Raw genomic sequence first — 9,082 nt, forward strand, 5'->3', positions numbered from 1 at the left:
TCCTGATTAAAGGCAGTATAAACAATGAGGAAATAACACTGCTCAATATATATGCACCAAGTAGTATAGCATCCAAATTCATAAAGGAGAAACTGGCAGAGCTCAAGAAGGAAATAGATAGTAAAACCATAATAGTGGGAGATCTAAATATTCCTCTTTCAGATCTAGATGAATCAAACCAAAAAATAAATAAGAAAGAGGTAAGAGAGGTGAATGAAGTCCTAGAAAAATTAGATTTAATGTATATGTGGAGAAAAATAAATGGGGACAAAAAGGAATACACCTTCTTTTCAGCTGCACATGGTACATTCACAAAGATTGACCATGTAATAGGACATAGAATCATTGCAAACAAATGCAAAAGAGCAGAAATAATAAATGTAACCTTCTCAAATCATAATGCAATAAAAATAATAATTAGTAAGGTCACCTGGACAGGCAAATCAAAAACCAATTGAAAATTAAACAATATGATTCTCCAAAACCAATTTGTCAAAGAAGAAATCATAGAAACAATCAACAATTTCATTGAAGAGAATGACAATGATGAGACTACCAAACTCTGTGGGATGCAGCCAAGGCAGTAATCAGGGGGAAATTTATACCCTTGAGTGCATATAATAACAAATTAAGGAGGGCAGAGATTAATGAATTGGGTATGCAACTCAAAAAATTAGAAAGCGAGCAAATTAAAACCCCCCAGATGAAAACTAAATTAGAAATACTAAAAATTAAGGGAGAAATTAATAAAATCAAAAGTAAAAGAACTATTGAATTAATAAATAAGACTAGAAGCTGGTATTTTGAAAAAAAAACAGATAAAACAGACAAAGTACTGGTCAATCTAATAAAAAAAAGGAAAGGAGAAAACCAAATTGATAGTATCAAAGATGAAAAGGGAGACCTCACCTCTAATGAAGGGGAAATTAAGGCAATCATTAAAAACTATTTTGCCCAATTATATGGCAATAAATATAGCAATTTAGGAGATATGGATGAATATTTACAAAAATATAAATTGCCTAGATTAACAGCAGAAGAAACAGAATACCTAAATAATCCCATATCAGAAAAAGAAATTGAACAAGCCATCAAAGAACTCCCTAAGAAAAAATCACCAGGACCTGATGGACTCGCAAGTGAATTCTATCAGACATTCAAAGAGCAACTAATCCCAATATTATACAAATTATTTGATATGATAAGCAAAGAAGGAGTCCTACCAAATTCCTTTTATGACACAAATATGGTACTGATCCCAAAGTCAGGTAGACCAAAAACAGAGAAAGAAAACTATAGATCAATCTCCCTAATGAACATAGATGCAAAAATCTTAAATAGAATATTAGCAAAGAGACTCCAGCAAGTAATTAAGAAGATCATCCACCATGATCAGGTGGGATTTATACCAGGAATGCAAGGATGGTTCAACATTAGGAAAACCATCCACATAGTTGACCATATCAACAGTCTAACAAACAAAAATCACATGATTATCTCAATAGATGCTGAAAAAGCCTTTGACAAAATACAGTATCCATTTCTATTGAAAACATTGAAAAGTATAGGAATAGAAGGACCCTTCCTAAAAATAATAAACAGTATATACCTAAAACCATCAACAAGTATTATATGCAATGGGGATAAATTAGAAGCCTTCCCAATAAGATCAGGAGTAAAACAAGGATGCCCATTATCACCTCTATTATTCAACATAGTACTAGAAACACTAGCAATAGCAATTAGAGAAGAAAAAGAAATTGAAGGTATCAAAATAGGCAATGAGGAGACTAAGCTATCACTCTTTGCAGATGATATGATGGTCTACTTAAAAAATCCTAGAGAATCAACTAAGAAGCTAGTAGAAATAATCAACAACTTTAGCAAAGTGGCAGGATACAAAATAAATGCACACAAATCATAAGCATTTCTGTATATTTCCAACACATTAGAGCAGCAAGAAGTAGAAAGAGAAACACCATTTAAAATCACCCTAGACAATATAAAATTCTTGGGAATTGATCTACCAAAACAAACATAGCAATTATACGAAAACAACTACAAAACACTTTCCAAACAAATAAAACTGGATCTCAACAATTGGAAAGCCATTAATTTTCATGGGTAGGATGAGCTAATATAATAAAAATGAACATTCTACCCCAATTAATTTACCTATTTAGAGCCATACCTATCAAATTACCAAAAAACTTCTTTACTGAATTAGAAAAAACTATAACAAATTTCATCTGGAATAACAAAAGATCAAGAATATCAAGGGAAATAATGAAAAAAAAATGTGAAGGAAGGGGGCCTAGCAGTACCAGATATTAAACTATACTGTAAAGCAGCAGTCATCAAAACAATATGGTACTGGCTAAGAGACAGAAGGGAGGATCAGTGGAATAGACTTGGGGTTAATGATGTCAGCAAGACAGTGTGTGATAAACCCAAAGAGCCCAACTTTTGGGACATGAATCCACTATTTGACAAAAACTGCTGGGAAATTTGGAAAACAATATGGGAAAGATTATGTTTAGATCAACATCTCACACCCTACACCAAGATAAATTCAGAATGGGTGAATGACCTGAATATAAAGAGGGAAACTACAAATAAGCTAAGTGAACACAAAATAGTATACCTATCAGATCTCTGGGAAAGGAAAGATTTTAAAACCAAGCAAGAGTTAGAGAAAATTACAAAATGTAAATTAAATGGTTTTGATTATATCAAGCTAAAAAGCTTTTGTAGAAACAAAAACAATGTAGTCAAAATCAGAAGGGAAACAACAAATTGGGAAAAAATCTTTATAACAAAAAACTCTGACAGGGGTCTAATTACTCAAATATACAAGGAGTTAAATCAATTGTATAAAAAATCAAGCCACTCCCCAATTGAAAAATGGGCAAGAGACATGAATAGGCAATTCTCAGGTAAAGAAATCAAAAGTATCAATAAGCACATGAGAAAGTGTTCTAAATCTCTAATAATTAGAGAAATGCAAATCAAAACAACTCTGAGGTATCACCTCACACCTAGCAGATTGGCTAAAATGAAAGAAGGGGAGAGTAATGTATGCTGGAGGGGATGTGGCAAAATTGGGACATTAATGCATTGCTGGTGGAGCTGTGAACTGATCCAACCATTCTGGCTGGCAGTTTGGAATTATGCTCAAAGGGCTATGAAAGAATGCCTGAGCTTTGATCCAGCCATACCATTGTTGGATTTGTACCCCAAAAAGATCATAGATAAACAGACTTGTATGAAAATATTTATAGCTGCGCTTTTTGTGGTGGCAAAAAACTGGAAAATGAGGGGAAGTCCATCAATTGGGGAATGGCTGAACAAACTGTGGTATATGCTGGTGATGGAATACTATTGTGCTAAAAGGAATAATAAACTGGAGGAGTTCCAGGCAAACTGGAAAGACCTCCAGGAACTGATGCAGAGCGAAAGGAGCAGAGCCAGAAGAACATTGTACACAGAGACTGATATACTGTGGTAAAATCAAATTTAATGGACTTCTGTACCAACAGCAATGCAATGACACAGGACAATTCTGAGGGATTTATGGTACGCTACCCACATTCAGAGGAAGAACTTCAGGAGAGGAAACATATAAGAAAAACAACTGCTTGAATGCATGGGTTGAGGCGAACATGATTGGGGATGTAGCCTCGAAAGGACCACACCAATGCAACTAACAACAATATGGAAATAGGCCCTGAACAAGGACACATGTCAAAACCAGTGGAAATGTGCGTAGGCCATGGGTGGGGGTAGAGTGGGGGGTAAAGGGGAAAGTAGGGGTATGAAGCATGTAAACAGGTTAAAAATGAATATTAATAAAAAAATAGGGAAAATATTTGATAAAATGAAAAAAAAAAAAGAAACTCAAAGGGCACAATATTCAGGAGCAAATGAATATAGAAGACCTATAATAAAACTTTTATTTAGAGCAAGAGAAGTTGTAGCTATCAGCTTAATTCATCTAAAGCAGATTTTTTTCAAGTTATTGATTGCATCACAGACTGATATGCAATATAAATTCTTCTCACTGAATTGTATAGTACTTTCAAGAGATCAGTCTAAGTATTCATAAAATGACAAGCAACCTCATGGTCAGGGATGGGTATAAACCAGCTGATACATGTTACTGACAATGACTTACACAAAAATGAGGTAAGAGGCATCAAGATCATATAGACCTGCCAAAGGAATGTAATGAGGATGAAGGGGAAAGATCACTGAACTTGGAGTCGGTAGCCTTAGTTTCGAATGTTACACAGCTCCTCTGCTGTTTACTAATTAGCTTACTTTGGACAAGTCATTACCTTAAGTGTAGACCTCCATTTTGGATTATATACAAATGGGGTGAGGTGGATAAGGTGACTTCTTAGTCTCAGCTCTAAATAGAAGAACTTGTGAAATAAAAGTGAAACAAAACCCTACACATGTATCCCAATGGTTCTAGTGCTGTACAAATACCCTCAGGAGCAAATGAATGCAACAGACCTATAATCAAACTTTTATCTAGAACAGAAAAAGTTGTAGCTGTCAAATTAGTAATTATTATGACTAAATTTTCAAAACAGGGTATTTTGTGAGAAGATGGAGATGGAGAGGTTGAAGTGATGGTTGAAGAGGCAATTTGGAGCAGTAGTCTGTTTCTTTACTACTGTTGGGTTGGGGAGACAGAGTCACAAAACAACTGCTTCTCCCTCTCTCCAGTGATGAGGTTTTTTTTTTTATCTTCAACTATATTTGCAGCTGTTTGACCTTTGCTGCCAAATATCACAGCCAACAAAGTCACCAACATTCCATGAGCTCCCTTCTCTTCACTGGGAATCTCAACAGTCAGGTTGCTAAGAAATCTGATGTTGATGTCACCTTCCAGTTCTTGATTCTTTGTCCAGTGTCTGAGATCAATTCCTATTTTTCTTTGAATTTTTGCATGTGGTTGCTTGGATCTCGCTGTCCCATATTGACTCTGTGCCTTGCTCCATGTCTCCAAGGAAATTTCTTATGCTGTTTGCTCATTTTCCTGGCCTTTTTTTTTTTTTTTTGCCTATAGATGAGGAGTTCTGAAAGCTGATGATTCTGTCTCTTCTGCTAATGGCTTGTAGGACTCATCAGACTGAGCTATTTTGCCCTGGGGCTAAGGGCTTCACCACAGCACAGACTTGAAAGGGCCAAGTGCTAAGGATTTCTGGGCCTCACTTCAGAGTAGTGTTAGGGCTTGGGATTTTTCGGGGGTGGGTCTGGGGTGTGGGGTGCTCTGTTGTTGGGATAGGCAGGGTCCCAGGGTCCCAAAATTGACTTATGTTCAGGTTTTGAATCTGGCACAGGAGGTAGGGGGTGGTCTGCCAGCATTCCTCTCTGTGTAGTTTTGCTTCTGATTCCCCCTTATCCTGTGAAAACCAATTCTCTCTGCCTACCTTTCAAGTTGTGCCTAGTGGGAGAGCCCTCTCACTCCACCTTGATGTTGGTTTTTGACTCCTGTAATTTTAAGGTGCTTTTTAAAGATTATTTGGAAGGACTGTCAGAGTGGTTTCAGCTTTCTCTGCTAACAAACCACCATCTTGACTCCACCACCACCACCAACATGCTTTTTCAATTAGCATGGGATAGTGTTATCCATAATAGCATTCTATACCTGGCTCAGTGGATTGAGAGCCAGATGGAGATGGGAAGTCCCTGGTTCAAACCTGGCCTCAGATATTCCCTCACTGTGCAACCCTGGGCAAGTCACTTAACCTCCATAACCTAGCCCTTACCACTCTTCTGACTTGGAACGAATATACACTATCGATTCTAAAACATAAGGTAAGAGTTAAAAAAAATGCTTTATAAACATCATCTCATTTGACTCCTACAGCAACTTGGAAATATAAACACTACTCATTTTCTCTGTTTTATCAGTAAGAAAACTGAGACTTGAAGAAGCAAAGAAATTTATCCATTGTCATATAGTTAGTAAACATTCAATATGTGATAACAATCTCCTGTGCAAAGATCAAATGAAATAATATTTGCAAAGCACTTAGAACAGTGCCTGGCATATTGTCCTCATCATTCTTATTGTTTCAGTTATATCTGAGTCTTTGTGACCACATCTGTAGTTTTCTTTGCAAAGATCCTAGAGTGGTTTGCCATTTTTTTCTGCAGGTAGTTTGACAGATGAGAAAACTGAGGCAAACAGGATGAAATGACTTGCCTGGAGTCCCACAGCTAATAAGTGTCTTAAGCTGGATTGAACAGAGGAAGATAAGGCTTCCTGTCTCCAGGCCACCTAGCTGCCCTATACCTGGCACATAGAAGACATTTAATAAATGTTTGTTCCCTTGTTCCCCATACTGATTTACAGTTTGTAAAATTCATTCTTACCTAAATTCTTATTAATCTTCCCAGGATTCCTGTGAGACAGGCAGTTGAGGGTGTAGTGTACACCTTGAAAACTCATTTCTTATCTTGTGAAACAGTAGAAAGAAGGTTGGCTTTGAATTCAGAGGAGTAGAAGGAGAAGTGTGGTATTCAAGGTTGGAGTTGGTTCAGGACAGTCTTATGGTCTACTTTTTATTCATTCATGATATGAAGCAGAAGTGTATTTATTATTCACTCTTTTACTTAGAGCAAAATGTAAGTAGATGTTTTTAAAAGTTTACATAGTAAATACATTCTAGTCTTTATTTAAAGAAAAAAAATTAACTCCTCAGCAAAGTTGTTATTTGCTTTTATGTAGCCTTGAATGTTCCCTCCTGTGCCACACAGTAGAAGAAAAAGAAGTCCCCCACCCTGGAAATCAAGAATGTGCTGGATGGAGGCAGGTAAATGGTTAAATGGATTGACAATCATGTTTAGTGTTGGGAGGTCCTGCATTCAAATCTTATCTTACCCCACTTGGCAAGTCACTTAACCTCATTGCTTAGCCCTTACCTTTTTTTTTTTTTGCCTTGGAACCAATACACAATATTGATTCTAAGATGAAAGCATTTCTTTTCTTTTCTTTCTTTTTTTTTTTTTAAGAATATGCTGGAGCTAACTCTTACTGGAGAACCAATTGCTCAATTTTCAGCATGAGCATTTATATCTTGGAAATCAACAATACCTACAAATCAGGTCTTGCTTTATTGTTTTGTTGATTATTAAGAAAGTGATGGAGAAAATGTTAATAAAATGGATTAAATTTAAAAGTGTATACCTATTTTTTTTCTGGAGAAATAGGTTGTTAAATATTTACCAGCACACCCCTGTATTGCTCTATACGCATTGCTTGAGCTCAGCAAGAGTGTAGTAAAAATGAATGGAATGAAGTCATCACCAAATTGGAGGATTGGTGACTGGAGGTTGCTCCTAAAGAAGATGGGAATGAAGAAGAAAAAGAAGATAGAGATGATGATTATAAGCATTTACATGGCACTTTAAATGGAGGAGAAGATGAGATAATATTTATATAAAGTGCTTACCTTAGTACCAGGCACACAGTATGTACTTAATAAATGCTTCTTTCATTCCTTTATTACATTTGAGTCATATGAACTGAACTTAGGATATAAGTCTTGAAAGACTTAAATGACTGTGGAGAGATAATAAGGTAAAGGGGGAAATTGTGGGTTTGTGGTAACTTGAAGGAATGACATTTCAGGATGGAAAGAGCTTAATTGCTGGAGGGATCTGTGCCCCCTCTGCCAATGGCTCTGCATTGTCTTGAGGTTGATCCAACTCCTTGATCTCTGAAGGGACCACTAGATGGCGCCATCATGCAGCACATAGTGACACATTTGCCATTGTTCATTTTAACTCACCTATTGTAGATTTCTTGATTCACAGAAAGACAGAAACTCAGAATTGGAAGGGACCTTTGAAATTACCTGGTGCATAATCTGTGTCTCATGCATCAGAAGCCCTATGACCTGTGCACTGTCTCCTGTGCCCTGTGATCTGCTGTGGAAGATGGGGGCAGAGCCTTCAATGATCTCAAGCCTGGGGGTCATGGAAGATACTAGAGGACCCATGCTCCCCAGGACTCAGAGATAGAGTCCAGTGAGCCTTCGCCATGGTATGGGGCATCCCCTGGGTATGCTTATTCCACAGGCATCTTGGAATGAGCCTATGAGTCTGGTCAAAACTGGAGTCCTGAGTGGGTATCCCCAAATACCAGATTTTCCACATTCCGGGTCCCTGAACAGAACTTCCTGCCACATGCACCTGCTGTCTTTATCACCAGCACCACTGATATTGTTTTATAACCTTTTAAAGTTTTGAAAGCGTTTTGCTGTTTTTTATTTGATCTTTAAACTACATTGTGAGGTAGTTGCTATTATTATCACTTTGTAGATGAGGAAACTGAACCTTGGAAGTTGAATGATTTGCCCAGAGACACACAGCTAGTAAGTTTCTGAGGCAGAATTCAAACTCAGCTCTTCCTGACTTGAGAGATGGGGTTAAGCTTCCTGTAGAAGGTAGGATTTTAATTGGAATTTAAAGGAAGTCAGTCCAGGCAGAGGAGAGAGATCATTCCAAGTACAAAGGACAGCCAGAGAAAATGCCCAAGATCAAGAGATGGATTGTTTTGCTCAGGGAACAGCCAGGACATCAGTTTTTTTTAACATTTATTAATATTCATTTTTAACATGGTTACATGATTCATGCTCCACCTTTCCCCTTCAACCCCCCCTCCTGCACCACCCATGGCCGACGCGCATTTCCACTAGTTTTGTCATGTGTCCTTGATCAAGACCAATTTCCAAATTGTTGGTAGTTGCATTGGTGTGGTAGTTTCGAGTCCACACTCTCAATCATGCCCACCCCGACCCATGCGTTCAAGCAGTTGTTTTTCTTATATGTTTCCTCTCCTGCAGTCCTTCCTCTGAATGTGGGTAGCTTTCTTTACCATAAATCCCTCAGAATTGTCCTGGGTCATTGTATTGCTGCTGGTACAGAGGTCCATTACATTAAATTTTACCACAGTATATCAGTCTCTGTATAGAGTTCTTCTGGCTCTGCTGCTTTCACTCTGCATCAGTTCCTGGAGGTCTCTCCAGTTCGCCTGGAACTTCTCCAGTTTATTATTCCTTTT

This window comes from Gracilinanus agilis, chromosome 4 (genome assembly GCF_016433145.1).
Source record: "Gracilinanus agilis isolate LMUSP501 chromosome 4, AgileGrace, whole genome shotgun sequence".
Lineage (NCBI taxonomy): Eukaryota > Metazoa > Chordata > Mammalia > Didelphimorphia > Didelphidae > Gracilinanus > Gracilinanus agilis.